Raw genomic sequence first — 16,039 nt, forward strand, 5'->3', positions numbered from 1 at the left:
CTCTCTCACAGGGTCTGGGGGCAGAGAGCTGCTGCGGGCCGGCAGCAGAGAGGAATCTTAACATCAGCCTCCATATTCTCACCGCAGCTTCTTTTGCCTTGCTTCAGTCTCCTGCTCTCTCTAAAAGTCTTCTCCCACCCATCCTTCCTTCTCATCCAATGACAGGCCTCATTCTATCTTGTACCTCCCTATACCTGTGTGATGACATCGTCCTACAAACTACTTATTACTGAATAAAATCACTTCGAAAGACAAAAATATTTCACAGTACATAGTTTTTGTTCTCTTTCTCAAAAATGAAGAAGTCATGTAACATTTAAAAATGTTTACTTTTATTATTCATTCAAAATTTGTCCCATGGCATCAAACCTTAAGCCATATCCATGTCTGAGGCGTTTATTCACCAACTAAATTGCAGAAATAACTTAAAAATATTAAATAATTCTTAATCCCTCAAATACTAGAAATCTTCCATCTGTCTTGGTATGTTGAGCCTTCCACATCTTTGCTATCTTCTCAATTACTGCCTTTGTACCCCACTGTAATTTCAAATTAGATTCCAAATTTTTCAATAGAAAATGTTAATGATGTGAACTCCTTAATCCCCATAATATAAAATTTGTCTACAAAGCCACAGTGCTTCGCTGTATTGGTTTGCTTTAATTTCCATGACAAAATAGCACAGGTTATATGGCTTAAACAACAATGGATATAAGGTCTGAAGGACCAAAATGTCAAAGGCTGAGATCCTACTAATTCTGCTGTTGCATTGCAGAAAGTTGTATTCTTACCATGTCTTCCCACATCCCGAATCTTTGTGTGAATACATCTTTAATGCTTGTTTTGTGTGACTAAATGTCCTTTTCTAATATGCTCCTTTGTAGCTCTTAATATTTTTCTGTGTTCTGTATGTTTAGTGTTTTGATTATCATGTGCCATGGGGAACTGCTTTTCTTATCATTTTATGTTCTGTTTGATTAGAATACTTTGATAAGAATCTCATTCTTTAGGTTAAGAAATGTTTACTCTATGAGTTTGTTAAAATATTCTGTGCCTTTTCCTAGGTCTCTTCATATTCTCCTATACATATTATCAGATTTTCTCTTTTTCAAATTTTATTTAATTTTTATTTTGCCCTCTGACTTTTATTTTCCTCAAGATTTACTCTCTGAAATTTCTACATCCCACACCTCTTCACCCTGTCTCCAGAGGATGCTCCCCTCTACCCCCAGCACTCCACCAGACTTTCCAACTCTCTGGGGCCACCAGTCTCTTGGGGGTTTGGTGCATCTTTTCTGACAGAACCCAGACCCAGCAGTTCTTTGCTGTATATATGTTGGACCTCATATCAGCTGGTGTATGCTGCCTAGTTGGTAACACAGCAAATATCCTAGGTGTTTTGCACCAAGATTTCTTCGACCAAGGTATCTCTTTGTTCTATTGTGTTTTCAGATCCTTATATTCTTTCTTCTTCCTTTGTATGTTATTGGTGAAGTATACATCTGAGAGTGTTGCTCAAATCCCTACATTTTTCACTTTCAGATTTCCTTCAGTTGGGGTTTTCTATTTTCATTCTATTTCTGCTTTCAAGTCTTAGACTGTTTTATTCATTCCCTTGTTTGCATATAGGATTTCTTTAAGAGATTTATGAATTTCCTCTTTGAAACATCTATCATATTCATTAAGGCTATTTTAAGGTCTTTATCTTGTGCTCCAGCAATTCTGAGGAACTATTGTGGTAGTTTTGCTGAATTCTAATGGATATGTATTGTCCTGATTGTCAGTGATTATTTTATACAGGTGTTAGGCATCTGAGTTTAGGAGGATTCCAATTCTCGGTGATAATATCTTTTTCTGTCTCTCTGGTTTGGTGTTTTGCTCCTTATCTTCTTCTACTGCCTCTTGTCCTTGGATGGATTCCCTGACTGTGTGTTGCCTGGGAGAGAGCTCTTTGAGAATTCTGCTGGATGTGAATACTGAGGGTTCAAGCAACGTGTATTTCTAGGTAATGAGAGCTGACACTTAGAAATGGGGATGGCATTAGGTCATGCGTAACACACACACACACACACACACACACACACACACACAAGGGAGATTTTCAGATCTGAAATATTTATCCAACATTCATTAAGTGAATTAGCTGAAATAAGCAAAACATGGCATGCTTAACATGTCAGGAATAGAGAAAAATGATAAACAACATATCCATTTCATATTGCTAGATTCATTTTTACTGACATTTATGAATGTTATTAAGGAAGTTTGGAATAGGGCTGGAGAGATGGCTCAGCGGTTAAGAGCTCCGACTGCTCTTCCAGAGGTCATGAGTTCAATTCCCAGCAACTACATGGTGGCTCACAACCATCTGTAAAGAGATCCAATGTCCTCTTCTGGTGTATCTGAAGACAGCTACAGTGTACTTATATATAATAAATAAATAAATCTTTAAAAAAAAAGAAAGTTTGGAATATAAGAACACTTTTGAAGAATATTTCAAGAAAGTGCACATTTTGGCAATTAAATTATAATGATTTTGAGAATGAACTCAGCCTCCACTTTAAATTTTTCTAATATTTTTCCAAAATGAATTTGATAGAAAACTCACAGGTTATGGCTATATGGTACAGATATATAAAAATATTTAATTCAAGAATTATGTTTCTGTCTTTGAAACCTTTTCATTTGTATATATTCATGTGATTGAGTGTGTGCAAGTGTCCCTATTTTTACTTGTGCTGGGAGTCAGACATCAGAGTTCTCTGCTGACCTCAGATGGTTTCTACTTTGTTGGACTGAGACAATATTTTTCCCTGGACAGAAGTTGGTCAAGGAAACTCTATTGACATCCCTGGGATCCCAGAGATCTGCCTGTGCCTTCTTCCTCAATGCTAATATCACTGCCTTGTACCAGTCAGGCCAGTATCAGGTAGAACAGTCCTCTGAGGGAGAAGTGAGGATGACTATAGGGAAGATGGAAAAGAATCCGAGACAAAAGTTAGAAATCAGGAATACTGTCCAGCCAGTACTGCAGCATCCGAGTTTAATTCTTATAAGCTTTATATACTTTATAGCATCATGGGAAATGAAGTCACAAGGTAGCAGGGTAAAGGGCTGATAAACATTTGCTATCTATACGCATACGGAGGCCTCCCTATCTTTTCCTGCACTTTCCTACAAAATTATCTGAACATTTACCCCCTTGTCTTGAGTTTCAAGTTTATCCCCTCTTATAGTTTCATATATCAGCAGGCTAGGAAATCTTTCATCAGACCCTGGCCTGACATGACTCTGCTTGACAAAGAAACTTTCACAGAAGCAGACAAAATGGCTCTCAAAATAGCCCATAGCCCCAAACTCAGTTTTCATTTTACCAATGAAGTATTTTCTTTAGGCCTTTTTTCTTACTTTGTGTATTACTTTTTTCTAAGGCTGACGCTTGTATTAAAATACACATGTAATTTTGTTGTTAAAATTCATTTGGCAAAACAAGTATGTAGTAGTTTTAATAGTAACCTCAACAATACCATAGAATAATATGACCCAAATCAATCTACTGTACCATAGTACAGTAATAAGAAAGTAATCCAAAATAATATGTGTTCATTTAGTAGTATTTTTTAACTGTCAGGCCTTTTCAAGATGCTGAACTCCACACTGGATGTTTATTGTTAAAAGTTGAATAATACTTCTGTTATGAATTCTCTGTTTACTTCTATACCCCAGTTTTTGATTGGTTTGTTTGGTTTCTTGGTGGTTAGCTTCTTGAATTCATTATATATTTTGGATATTAGTCCTCTAGTAGATGTTGGGTTAGTATAGTTTTTTCCTCAATCTGAAGAATCTCAAATGGCTGAGAGGCACTTAATGAAATGTTCAAAGTCCATAGTGATCAGGGAAATGCAAATAAAAAAAAAACTCTGAGATTCCACCTTCCAACAACCGGAATGGCAAAGATAAAACCTCAGGCAATAGCACATATTGGTGAGGATATGGAGAAAGGGGAACACTCCCCCATTGCTGGTACGACTGCAAACTGGTACAACCACTTTGGTAATCAATCTGGATGTTCCTCAGAAAACTGGAAATGGATCTATCTGAAGATGAAGCTATACCTGTCTTGGACATATAATCAAACAATGCCCTACCATGCCACAGGGGCATATGTTCCACAACATTCATAGAAGCCTTATTTGTGATAGCCAGAAGCTGGAAACAAGCCTGATGTCCCACAACAGAAGAATGGACACAGAAAATGTGACTCATTTACACAATAGAATACTACTCAGATATTAAGAACAAGGACATCATGAGTTTTGCAGGTAAATGGATACCTGAGTAAGGTATCTGAGACCCAAGAGGAGAGGCATGGTATATACTCACTAATAAGTCAATATTAGTCAAAAATGTCCAGAATACCCGGAATACAATTCACAGAATTCAAGAATGTTGACAAGTGGAAGGGCCCAATGAAGACATCTCAACCCCACTTGGGAGGAAGCAAAAAGCAATCGTGGGTGGGGATAGGGGTGAGGGAGTGAGAAACCTGGCTGGAAAAGGGGACAGGGAAAGAAAGAGGGAAACATGATTAGGTTTTGAGTGGGGGGAATAAGACTGAAGCCCCGAAGGCCAGCAGAAAGAATGGAAACAGGCAAGCTCGGGAGGTAGGAGGAGGAGGAACCTCCAGAGTGTACCAGACATTTGGGAGGTGAGAGACTCTTAGGACTCAAAGGGAGGGACCCTAGAAGAAATGTCCTACAGTGGGGAGAGTAAACTTGTAGAACCCACCACCAGTAGAAAGACAGGGCATCAAATGGCGAGATGGGGTTGCCATCCCACAGTCAAAAACTCTGACCCATAATTGTTCCTGTCTGAGAGAAATGCAGGGACAAAAATGGATAAAATCTTGAGGAAAAGCCCAAGGTCTGACACTATTACTGATGCTTACCAAAGGGAGCTATCATGAATGCCCTCTGAAAGAACCAACAAGCAGCTGAAAGAGGCAGATGCAGATATTTACACCCAACAAATTGACAAAAGCTGGTGAACCCTGTGGTTGAATTAGAGAAAATTGAAGGAAGCTGAGGAGGAGGGTGGAGTCTCAACTAACCTGAACCCTCAAGATCTCTCAGGCACTGAGCTTCCCACCGGGCAGCATACAACAGCTGATATGAAGCTACCAACACATACACAGCCGTGTCTGGACTCAAGCAGAGAAGATGCAGCTAACCCTCAAGAGACTCGACGCCCCAGGGAGTGGGGGTGGTCATGGGTGGTGGGGATATCTCCCTGGTGATGGGAGGAGGAGGTGTGGGATGGAACTGTTAGAGGGTAGACCAGGAGGGAGATAAAGTCTGGACTGTAAAAAAAATATAGAATAAATTAAAACAAAACCAAAAATAGTTGGAGAATAACAAACTTAAAAAGCTATATTTATGGGGTTGGGGATTTAGCTCAGTGGTAGAGCGCTTGCCTAGGAAGCGCAAGGCCCTGGGTTCGGTCCCCAGCTCCGAAAAAAAAAACCAAAAAAAAAAAGCTATATTTATCTTGGCAAGTATGTTATAAAGCAGTTTACATATCTCTCTTGGACATATAACCAAATGACCTACCTCAGTTCTATTGACCCTAATTTCTCAGGGGATATACGTGAATGTACAACACTAACTGGTATAACTCACAGTGTGGAAGGGTGCTCTGGTCATTCTAATTAAGTTTGATATTTATGAAGGAATAAACACAATGAAAATCTCATTTGTAGAATAATCCAGAGGATTTCTACCATGGTAGGGCAGCAACAATACTGTCAACCACCACACAGACACTACAGAAGTATCATAGCCAACTCTCTCTTTGTATTCTGAAGTTGCTTAAGGTGAATTATTTGGAAGAGAAAGAGGAGGAAGACAAGAGTTTCACACCTCAACACATGCATTGACTTCCTTTATACATTCTTATTCTTGCTAAAGCATAATTCCTTAGACACAGTCATGTTTAATCATTACAAAATTTCCTGTGATTGTTCTTAGGTCTTGTAGAATACTGTTAGGAAAAAGGTTCTCCTTTTATATTAAGCATAAATGTTATTCTTCCTTCAAACCAACTCCTGAGCATAATTTCCCTCGTATCTCCATTAGTGCCTTTTTCTACCTAGTATTTCTTTGAGTTATGGTATCATTGGTCCCATTTACCAAAGCGAGTTTGCATAGATACCAGAACTTGATCAATAACTTTGTCTAACAATAACAGCCCTTGTGAGTGATTCAACCATAATCACCCGAACTTAATATATGAATACCATCCTGTGTTTACTGTCTTGTTTCATTGTCAGAGGCAGAAAATATCTGACTTCTTTGGTCACATAGTAGGATATGTTGCTTGTGTAACATCTCTCATTCTCTATTTTTTTTATTATTTAGATTACAATAATACAATAATACAATTACATCATCTCCCTCTTACTTTTTCTAGGTTTAAGCCATTCTATTTATTTATTGTATGTGAATATGAGTTATAGTATGACACAGTGCACGTAGGGAAATTTTCAGGAATCACTTTCCCCCATCTACCATGTGGTATTGGAAATGAAAGTCAGATTATCACACAGGACTTTACACGTGTTCCCACTCGGTTGCCTCTAGTGCCCTGATGCTTTTTGTTGCCGTTGATGATGAGCAGTTCTCAATCCTTAAAACATTTGTTTCTGTAAATCATTCCTTATAAACATCACCAAAACTCTACCCATGGTGTTAAAAATAATCTATCAGAACTAAAATACAAAAGATGCCAGAAATATATTTATCCACAATATTAAATATAAATTTGTTGATGCTGTCATTGCATTATGTATCTACCCTATAATTTTTCCCTGGCAAAGTAGGAATTTTTTCTTTGCAATGATTTTCTCCAACAAAAAATAATATTTATCAAAGGCTTATGGTGATTTGATTTTCTTGAGGTACCTTACAAGACTAGAAGTCTATTAATAATTATATTTAAAAGACAGTGTGGTTTGCATATATAAATCAGTTGTTTTAGAACCGGGAGCATCTGAATCTTACAAGATAGCAATCAATGTTTTATTCAAATATTCAGTTTTTATTAGTAATTTGAGGCAAATATACTTTTGTTTGATGGATAGTAGAAAGAAACTGGATATATTTCAGATCATTTAGTGAAAATTCCAAAATAACTTAGGAACTAGAGTGTTTCTAGATTTTATAGCCATTTATGTGTATTCACAAACGTTTATAGGTAGGATGCTTCAAAGGTGTTGGGAATAAACTACTCAAATGTCGTGTGTTTTAAAGCAGTGCCACCCCGACGCAACAGAACTCTTTAAAAGTTCTTTTATAGTAAAATTCGAAAATGCATATTTTTCTTCTTGTCTCTTAACAGCCAGAAATTCTGTAGGTGTGTTCGTACCCGCTGACAGCATATCACAGAAAGCAAAGGCCAAGTCATGCTAAAATGAATTCTAACAAAACATCACTGGGTTCCCACGCTGAAAATGTCAACACTGAATAATAACGTCAGCTGCAAAAAAAGTTGTATATATTAATACAGGACTGAGAAAAATCTCACTTTTCTTGCTTTTTTTTTTAATAAAAAGGATTTTCAATAACTGTTTCAGCAGGAATTTTTTTGGAAGAAGGAGCTTGAGAAACAATGCGTCTCCTTGAAATGTCTATATATATATATATATTTCTTCTAAAAAAAAGTTAACATTATGTCAGCCCTACATATTTAGGTAAAATATGCTGCAAAAGTTAACTAATCTGCTACTTAGTAAACGACTCTTAATTTTGTCAATAGAGAAGTGAAGTTAATCACATTGTGTCAGATATAGAGTTTTTGGGAGGTGCTTTCAAAATACCTTGATTCTGAGTAAACTCTTTGTTTTTATAAATGAAAATAAAGGAGAGGAGAGGAGAGGAGAGGGGAGGGGAGGGGAGGGGAGGGGAGGGGAGGGGAGGATAGGAGAGGAAAGGGAAGGAAAGGAAAGGAGATATCCTTGCTGGATCATGATATCTTTAAGAAAATCTTGCAGTTGAGGTCTCAAAATTCTATTCAGAGATAACAGAGCAGGAATATAATCCCTAATCAACCCTGCATTCAGGGCTTGCTTTTTCCAGATGGAAGAAGCTATGTAGAAAGAGTTGCAGTGGGCTAGTGAGCTTCTAATAAAGGCAATCCACCATTTTTGCTTGGCTTCAATGGATGTATCTTGGAGAGGCACAACCCAAGGGGCTTCTATCCAGGCTTGCTTCTTATTATATATGTGCCTTCTCATGTTTGTCATATTCTTCAAACAATCTATAGTCCTCATTAATCTTGCGTGATGTGATTGGACATTGGGAGACCCTCACTACTTATAGCTTGGCGTTATTACTTTCTTGGTGATTGCCCACTCTTGGACAAGTTTCCTGCAGATCAAGTAGAAAGTGAACATTCTTGAGATAAAGCTATTAGGTGAATTATGGGATTCCTGTTTTGATTTAAGTAATTTTAGGAAGTTAGTTTGATTTAAATAATTTTGGGAAGTTAGGGTAATTGACAGGGGTTTAAAACTAGGATCAAGGATAGAATTTGTCCACTCATCATAGAATACCAAAAAATGCAAAAGGGAGAAAAGGAGTATAATGAGCTTTCATGAGTTTCAAGCACATAATTATAGTAGCAAGAAAAATAGACTTGGGACAAGTTAAAGAAAACAATCATTCTAGGTTAAGCTTGCATTCTTGGATCTTATTATCTCATGATGTGGCTATAAGTTTTTATGTGTACCATGAAAAGACAGGATTATGAATAAAGAGTAAATAAAAACAGATAACAGATAATTACCCAATTACAAGAGTTCAAAAAATAAGACATAAATAGATGATCTATTCTTAGTAAATACAAATTGTTGTCAGCTACAGGTCTGGAGAAACTTACTAGTATAGACTTGGCTTGTTTCACCTTTTTAGTCATTGACAATAGCATCACTACTTTGGGATTACATGAGTTTGTGGAAAGGAAGATGGATGAGAGATAGCTGTAAGTTTCAACACAACAATCAATTGTTATTTCTTTTAATATAATGATTGTAATCTGTTTCTGAGGGGTATATTTTTATGGTGTTTGTTTTTAGAGAATATTTAACTTGTGGTTATGAGGTAATTTGCTTCTTAGAAAACTTTTTCATAGAGTGTATAGGAGGGATAACGGAAAAAAATAAAGTTGTTAGAATCAGTTCATTGGAATTTGTTACATCCACCAAAGGTGTAATATATATATATATATATATATATATATATATATATATATATTTGTGTAACATAAATATATTTGTGTAATATATATATATGTATATTTGTGTAATATATATTTGTGTTATATATATATGTGTGTGTGTGTGTGTGTATTTGTGTGTATGTGTATGTGTGTTTGTGAGCATACGCAAAATTGCTGGAACCTGCTAGGTGGAACTTTGTTCCATTCATCCAATAATATCTGGTTTTCTGTCTGTTTAAATGTATGTATGTATGTATGTATGTATTTATGTATGTATGTATGTATGTATGTATGTATGTGCATACATATGTGTGTATGTATAAGTGTGTGTATGTGTAAATGTGTAACATTGTTAGAGTTTGCTTTGTGCCATCCACTAATGGTGTGTGTGTGTGTGTGTGTGTGTGTGTGTGTGTGTGTGTGTGTGTGTGTATTTAGGATTTCTGCCCCTTTCTCTAGACACCAGCTGCCATAGGTAGCACCCCTACATCAGTTGCTATCTGGACACCCCATCAGGTATAATAGTGCAGGCTTGTTGCTGCTATTAGAACCAACCCCAATTGCTGACACTACATTTGACCCTCCTCAGTTAAAACTTATTGATAACCTTATCTTTTGACACCCAAACCAGGGGTGAAAAAAGGTAGGAAACTCTCACTCACAGGAAAGAGTAAAGAGTTTTCACTTCGTAGTGTTCACTCCAAAGAGTTTTCGATTAAAAAAGAGAAAAATCAGTTCTTGGGCAGAAAAATCACAAGTGGTATTCCAAGTTGTTGAATCCATCTGGACACTGTTAGGAGTATTCAAGCATATACAATGACAGAGAAAGATACAAACATTCAACCTAACATGCATTGTTAAACTAAGCATCCTTAAAAATAGGAAAAAAGGTCTAGAGCTCACTTTCAACAGTATAGAAGGTATTCAAAAGAGAAATACTTTCTACAATAATTTATATTTTAGCTAGCAATGATATGTGTTTTATAATAGATATTTTATTGTTATGAGTACATTTTAAGTGAAAAGACAGTAAAATGTGTTCTCATATATATCATTTTCTCTTAAAGTATTCATTCTCATAGTGGTATTTATGGGATATGCATGTGGCTCAAAATAGTTAACTGATTATTTTGCAATGAATTCTAAACAGGTCCAGATACTGGCTTAGTGAAAAATGTAATTTCTTTTGTATAACAATGTACTTGCTTGTCTTTGTCTAATCATAATGGTACAATCAACACATTAATCATTTTATTTATACTGGAAAACTCTTTGAGAATTTCTTTACCATTTACTTCCACTTTTCTACTAAAAGATTGTTATTAAGTTTTCATAAATCATTTGGCTAGAGGAAATTATTCAGGGGATTGTGGGCATTATGAGTCATTTTGAGTTACATTTTCATTTTCCATTTAGAGTTTATTAATGGCACTTTTCAAGACTTTGCAAAATAACTCTTTTTGTAGTAATAATTGTTTTACCTCTTTGTCAAAGCAACAAACCATTCAGGCAACTTTCTGCCATGTTCTGCAATGGCTCTCAGACCCTTCTCATTCACAAAATAAGATGCTAAATAGAGTCAAATCAAGTTGACTTTACAAACATTTGCAATGTTTGAAAAAATAAATCAGATCCATTGATAATTTAAAAGTTACAGTGGTCTTCTTATTACTAACAATTATAATGCTCATTAGTATACTTTATAATGAGAATCTCATGAATAAAAGTATCAGAAGGCAAGAGTTTAAATAACAAGCATATTTAAACCGGAATATAGGAATGAAAAAAGGTAAGCTAGACAAAGATGCAAACTGTGCATAAGTCCAATTTCTCTTGATTATAAACGACAGAAGATAAACTGGTTTCAAAGAGGCTTCTGAGGTTTGGGTATTTTCTATATGAATCTGAAAACTGAGCAAAATATGGTTCGAATATGTACTTCTTTGTAACATTTTTTTTATTATTTTCTTGCATATAAGCTGTTTCACAATTAAAACAACTTGGACCTAATGAAACATTGTTAATAATAAGCACTCTGAGGTTATAGTTTTGTTGGTGAATTATGCAAATTTAATAACATAAAAACCTATTACATCATCAATCAGTATGCATTTTGTACATATTCTAAAAGAATGATTTGTAGGTTCTCTGAAAATCCTACTATTTTCATCCCTTAGTTATAAACCATGTATAAAAAAATTAGATTTATTCCTTCCTCATTCTGCTTTTTTTATCACTATTTAGTCACCTAATTAATCCTGATTTACAGTTTATCCTCACTTGACTTGCTGGATTGACAAGTCAAATTCTTATTTTAAGATTTTTTTCCACAAGTTCAAAATGCAGTAACAATAATAAGAACAAATATTAGTTGATGACTTCCTTGTTAAGTAATAGATATGTTGGAGCTTAAAATGATTTGATCAGAGTGGCTGTCTCAGAAAAAGCTGTACCTAGTTTTACTGCAACTTGCTAAGGCTGGTTGATATCAGAGAACTCTCCTTTTACAGGCAAAAGGGAAAGGTGGAGTGATGGAGGGAGTGAGATAAGAATGGAGGATTAAGAGGAGAGAAGGGAAAGGAAGCTGCAGTTGGGATGTGAATTAAGTAAGTAACATAAAAATAGTATTTGGTCTGAAAATTACATTACAAATAGACTAATGATTCTTTTAACAGAGGCATCTATTTGAGCCCATTCTACTTTGAAAGCATAAAGACAAAGAAGGTGCCCAGAAGATAAACTGATGGTTCTGGGTAAGTGTCCTGAAAACTAGTTAGACAGGTAAAAGTTCCCCACTGAAAATAGACATCAAGCTGGAATAATTGTCCTGAAAATTCTTCCCACATGTAGAAGTTATAAATAAACCAAATCTAACCTTTTAAAAACTATGTCTGTTACTAAAGTTTTGGTTTTAAAATTCTGAGAAATCATTTATCCTCCTTGGTAATTTTCTCTCATCTTGGATAAATAATTCCAAATTACCTGCTTAGTACTCAAGCATTTCTGCTCTTTCTGAAACAGTTCTTGTTAAATATTCAAAGTTGAGTTACCCCTTACCCTTGCCTTTGTTGAAACTCCAAAGTTTTTTTTTTTTGTTGTTGTTAACAATCACCATATATATATATATTTATGAAAATAAATATATTATTATGTATTTAAATCATTGGTGTATTTCTTTATATGCTACATAAGAGAATCATCACAAGCCTTTATAGAGAAAATCTCAGAGGTAATTTAGTTTCATCAGGATAAAGTTCATCTAATTTCAAACAATGACAATTTTATTGAGTTAATGTTGGTCTCAAAAATGTTAAATATTGATTTATCAGAATATAATTTAGTGAGGGGTTATCCATAGATATGTTTTCTTAAAATGTGATGTCTGTAAATTGTTAAAAATTACAGTGTATTTATTACCGGGAAAGTTATATTATGTGAAAATTTATCATTTACAAAGATCAGAATAAATATAAAAGAGGTTCATTATTGTCAATGTGTCTAAATAGTTCATTTGGTAATTCAAGTTCTAAAGAATTTTCATTATATTTATTGTTTCAGATATAATTTTTTTATTTAAGTGGGATTAAAAATATTTTATTAGCAAAAACTACATCTCTCCGTGTTGTTTCAACATCTCACATTTCTGGGTTTGTTCATCTTGTTTTTAAGAAATTCTCATTACTAATATTATCCAAAAAGCTTTAACTTCATAAATCAGATTACTTTGTGAAAATGTAGTTCCTAAAGCTCAGCAGATTTCCTAAGCACGATATTTTTCAACATTCAGGGTATTTTTTGTAAATTAATATTATAGCCATCATTTTAACATTCTTCAGTTAATTCATTTCAAATTGTCACTGATGATTCTCTTGAAGGCCTTGTCTGCTAATTCTGAAATAATAAGAAAATTTTAGACTTTGAAGTGTCAAATTGTTTAGTAATAATCTTTGGTGCTATGATAAGATGACATGTTTCTCTTTCTCTCTTTCCACTACTATAAAAAATAAACTCAGTCTGTTATCTTTGAAAATGATTTTGAAGAATAAGAAAAATTTCATCAGTACCGAATGGTTTTGATGCATGAGGTGAAAATTGTTTATTTCTTTTCTTTAATAACAAAACATAATTTAATGACTTTTCAAGATATTCAACAATCCCTTTAAATTGTCTTAGTTTGAAATGTTAACTCCCACTTAAAGAGATGATTAATAATTTTATATTTTTATTGAATCCACTTAGTAAAACAGCCTAGGAGTAAATTCCTCTTTTTCTACTCAGATTGGTAAAAATGCTGTTTGTTCATGCTATAATATGGTTACAGCATGTGGCTTCCTCAGGGAGGAAGACGCGTGCAACACCCCATGCTTCAACTAGATGATGAGTGACTTTCTTCTGCACACATTTCACCTCAACATTTCTAAATGTCAATTTGTAGAATTTGTGAAGAAACCATTAACAATTCAATCCAAATTACTGACAAGGTATAGAGGAATATTATACAATGCTGGTTTCTGTTTGTCATTCCATAAAATATAAATAAATTTAGAAAGCACAGCTTTAAGTCTATGATATAACAAATTTCAGTTAAAATCTCAAGTTCCAAAATCTTAACTGTACTTAATGAGCTTTCTCATTTAAAATTTAAACATTCCATAAAGATTTGGTAGCTTATGATACAACTGCTAAAATGACTTAAAACTATTAAAAATGTTGGCATATTTGATAAAAATTTCACACATCCGCAGTGTTGCCACATAACAGAAACATTTCCAGTCAAATCAGTTAATAAATCTCTTTAAAAATTAAAGTGCTCTCATTACTCCAATTCCTCTATGTCTTCTGATACCTACCATATGAGTTTGATTGAGAGCTATTAAATGTCAAACAAAACTGATGGAAATAGTATCGAAGCAAAGAAAAAATTCTGCTTCAATAGATTGGCACAGATCTTAACTAAGACCACAGAGAAGACAAATACTTGTTTAGCTGAAGTTCTCCAGAAGCTGGTGAGATGGCTCAGAGGTTAAGACAACCTATTGTTCTTCCATAGTATCAGCATTCAAATCTCAAAACTCATATCAAGTCAATCAATCATAAGAACCGGCATCTCCAGCTCCATGACATCAAATATCTTCTGGCCCCTACAGACTCCTGCACTTATATTCACCTAAGCACATACATGCATACACATAATTTAAAATCAAATAAATCTTCAAAAGTAGCAACAAAACAAAAATTCAAATAAAGATTCAATTAAAAACTTATGGTTGTGTTTTATAAATTTTAAAACATGTAGACTGCAGGGAGACAAATAACCCTATTAAAAATGGGGTTCAGAGCTAAACAAAGAATTCAAGGCTGAGGAATATCGAATGGCTGAGAAGCACCTAAAGAAATGTTCAACATCTTTAGACATAAGGGAAATGCAAATCAAAACAACCCTGAGATTCCACCTCACATCAGTCAGAATGGCTAAGATCAAAAACTCAGGTGACAGCAGATGCTGGCGAGGATGTGGAGAAAGAGGAACACTCCTCCATTGTTGGTGGGATTGCAGACTGGTACAACCATTCTGGAAATCAGTCTGGAGGTTCCTCAGAAAATTGGACATTGCACTACCTGAGGACCCAGCTATACCTCTCTTGGGCATATACTCAAAAGATGCCCCAACATATAACAAAGACACATGCTCCACTATTTTCATAGCAGCCTTATTTATAATAGCCAGAAACCGGAAAGAACCCAGATGCCCTTCAACAGAGGAATGGATACAGAAAATGTGGTACATCTACACAATGGAATATTACTCAGCTATCAAAAACAATGACTTTATGAAATTCATAGACAAATGGATGGAACTGGAAAATATCATCCTGAGTGAGGTAACCCAATCACAGAAAAACACACATGGTATACACTCATTGATAAGTGGATATTAGCCCAAATGCTCGAATTACCAAAGATGCACAGACCAAATGAAACTCAAGTAGGATGACCAAAATGCAGAAGCTTTATTCCTTCTTTAAAGGGGTAACAAGAATATTCATAGGAGGGTATAGGGAGGCAAAGTTTAGAACAAAGACTAAAGGAATGCCCATTCAGAGCCTGTGCCACATGTGTCCCATACATATACAACCACCAAACTAGATAATATGGATGAAGCTAAGAATTGCAGGTACCTAGTGTAGATCACAGCCAGAATGTGGCAAATACATAGGTGAATGCCAGCAGCAAACCACTGAACTGAGAACGGGACCCCCGTTGTAGGAATCCGAGAAGGACTGAAAGAGCTGAAGGGGCTTGAGACTGCCTATGAACAACTATGCCAACCAACCAGAGCTTCCAGGGACTAAGCCACTGTCCAAAGACTATACGTGGACTGACTCCAGGCTCCAAATTCATAGGTAGCAATGAATAGCCTAGTAGGGGTACCAGTCGAAGGGGAAGCCCTTGGTCCTGCCAAGGCTGGACCCCCAGTGAACGGGATTCTTGGGGGGAGGGTGGTAATGGGAGTTGGATGGGGAGGAGAACTCCCATATTGAAGGGGAGGGGGAGGAGTTAGGGGGATGTTGGCCTGGAAACCGGGAAAGGGAATAACATTTGAAATGTAAATACGAAATACCCAATTTAATAAAGATGGAAAAAATAATCAGTGAACCCCCAAACTATTAAAGAATAAAGCTAATAAATGATCAGGGAGTCATATTTGGCTGCAAATAATTATTGAAGTAAATTGGATTTTGATTACTTGAACAATATTTGAAGT

The 16,039-nt window shown here is 35.3% G+C and overlaps 1 long non-coding RNA gene across 2 annotated transcripts in view; it reads left to right on the top strand.

Annotated features, from left to right (window-relative positions):
* Positions 1–12,331, top strand: part of LOC103693547 (uncharacterized) — a 35,647-nt gene extending 23,316 nt beyond the window's left edge. The window contains exon 3 of one of the 2 annotated variants that reach the window (XR_010056092.1): positions 11,949–12,331. This is a non-coding gene — a long non-coding RNA (uncharacterized LOC103693547). Of the gene's footprint in view, positions 1–7,395; positions 7,622–11,948 lie in introns of those variants that run through there. The other variant, XR_595037.4, reaches the window with a different exon arrangement.
* Positions 12,332–16,039: the final 3,708 nt, after the last annotated feature.

Source organism: Rattus norvegicus, chromosome 11, assembly GCF_036323735.1.
Source record: "Rattus norvegicus strain BN/NHsdMcwi chromosome 11, GRCr8, whole genome shotgun sequence".
Lineage (NCBI taxonomy): Eukaryota > Metazoa > Chordata > Mammalia > Rodentia > Muridae > Rattus > Rattus norvegicus.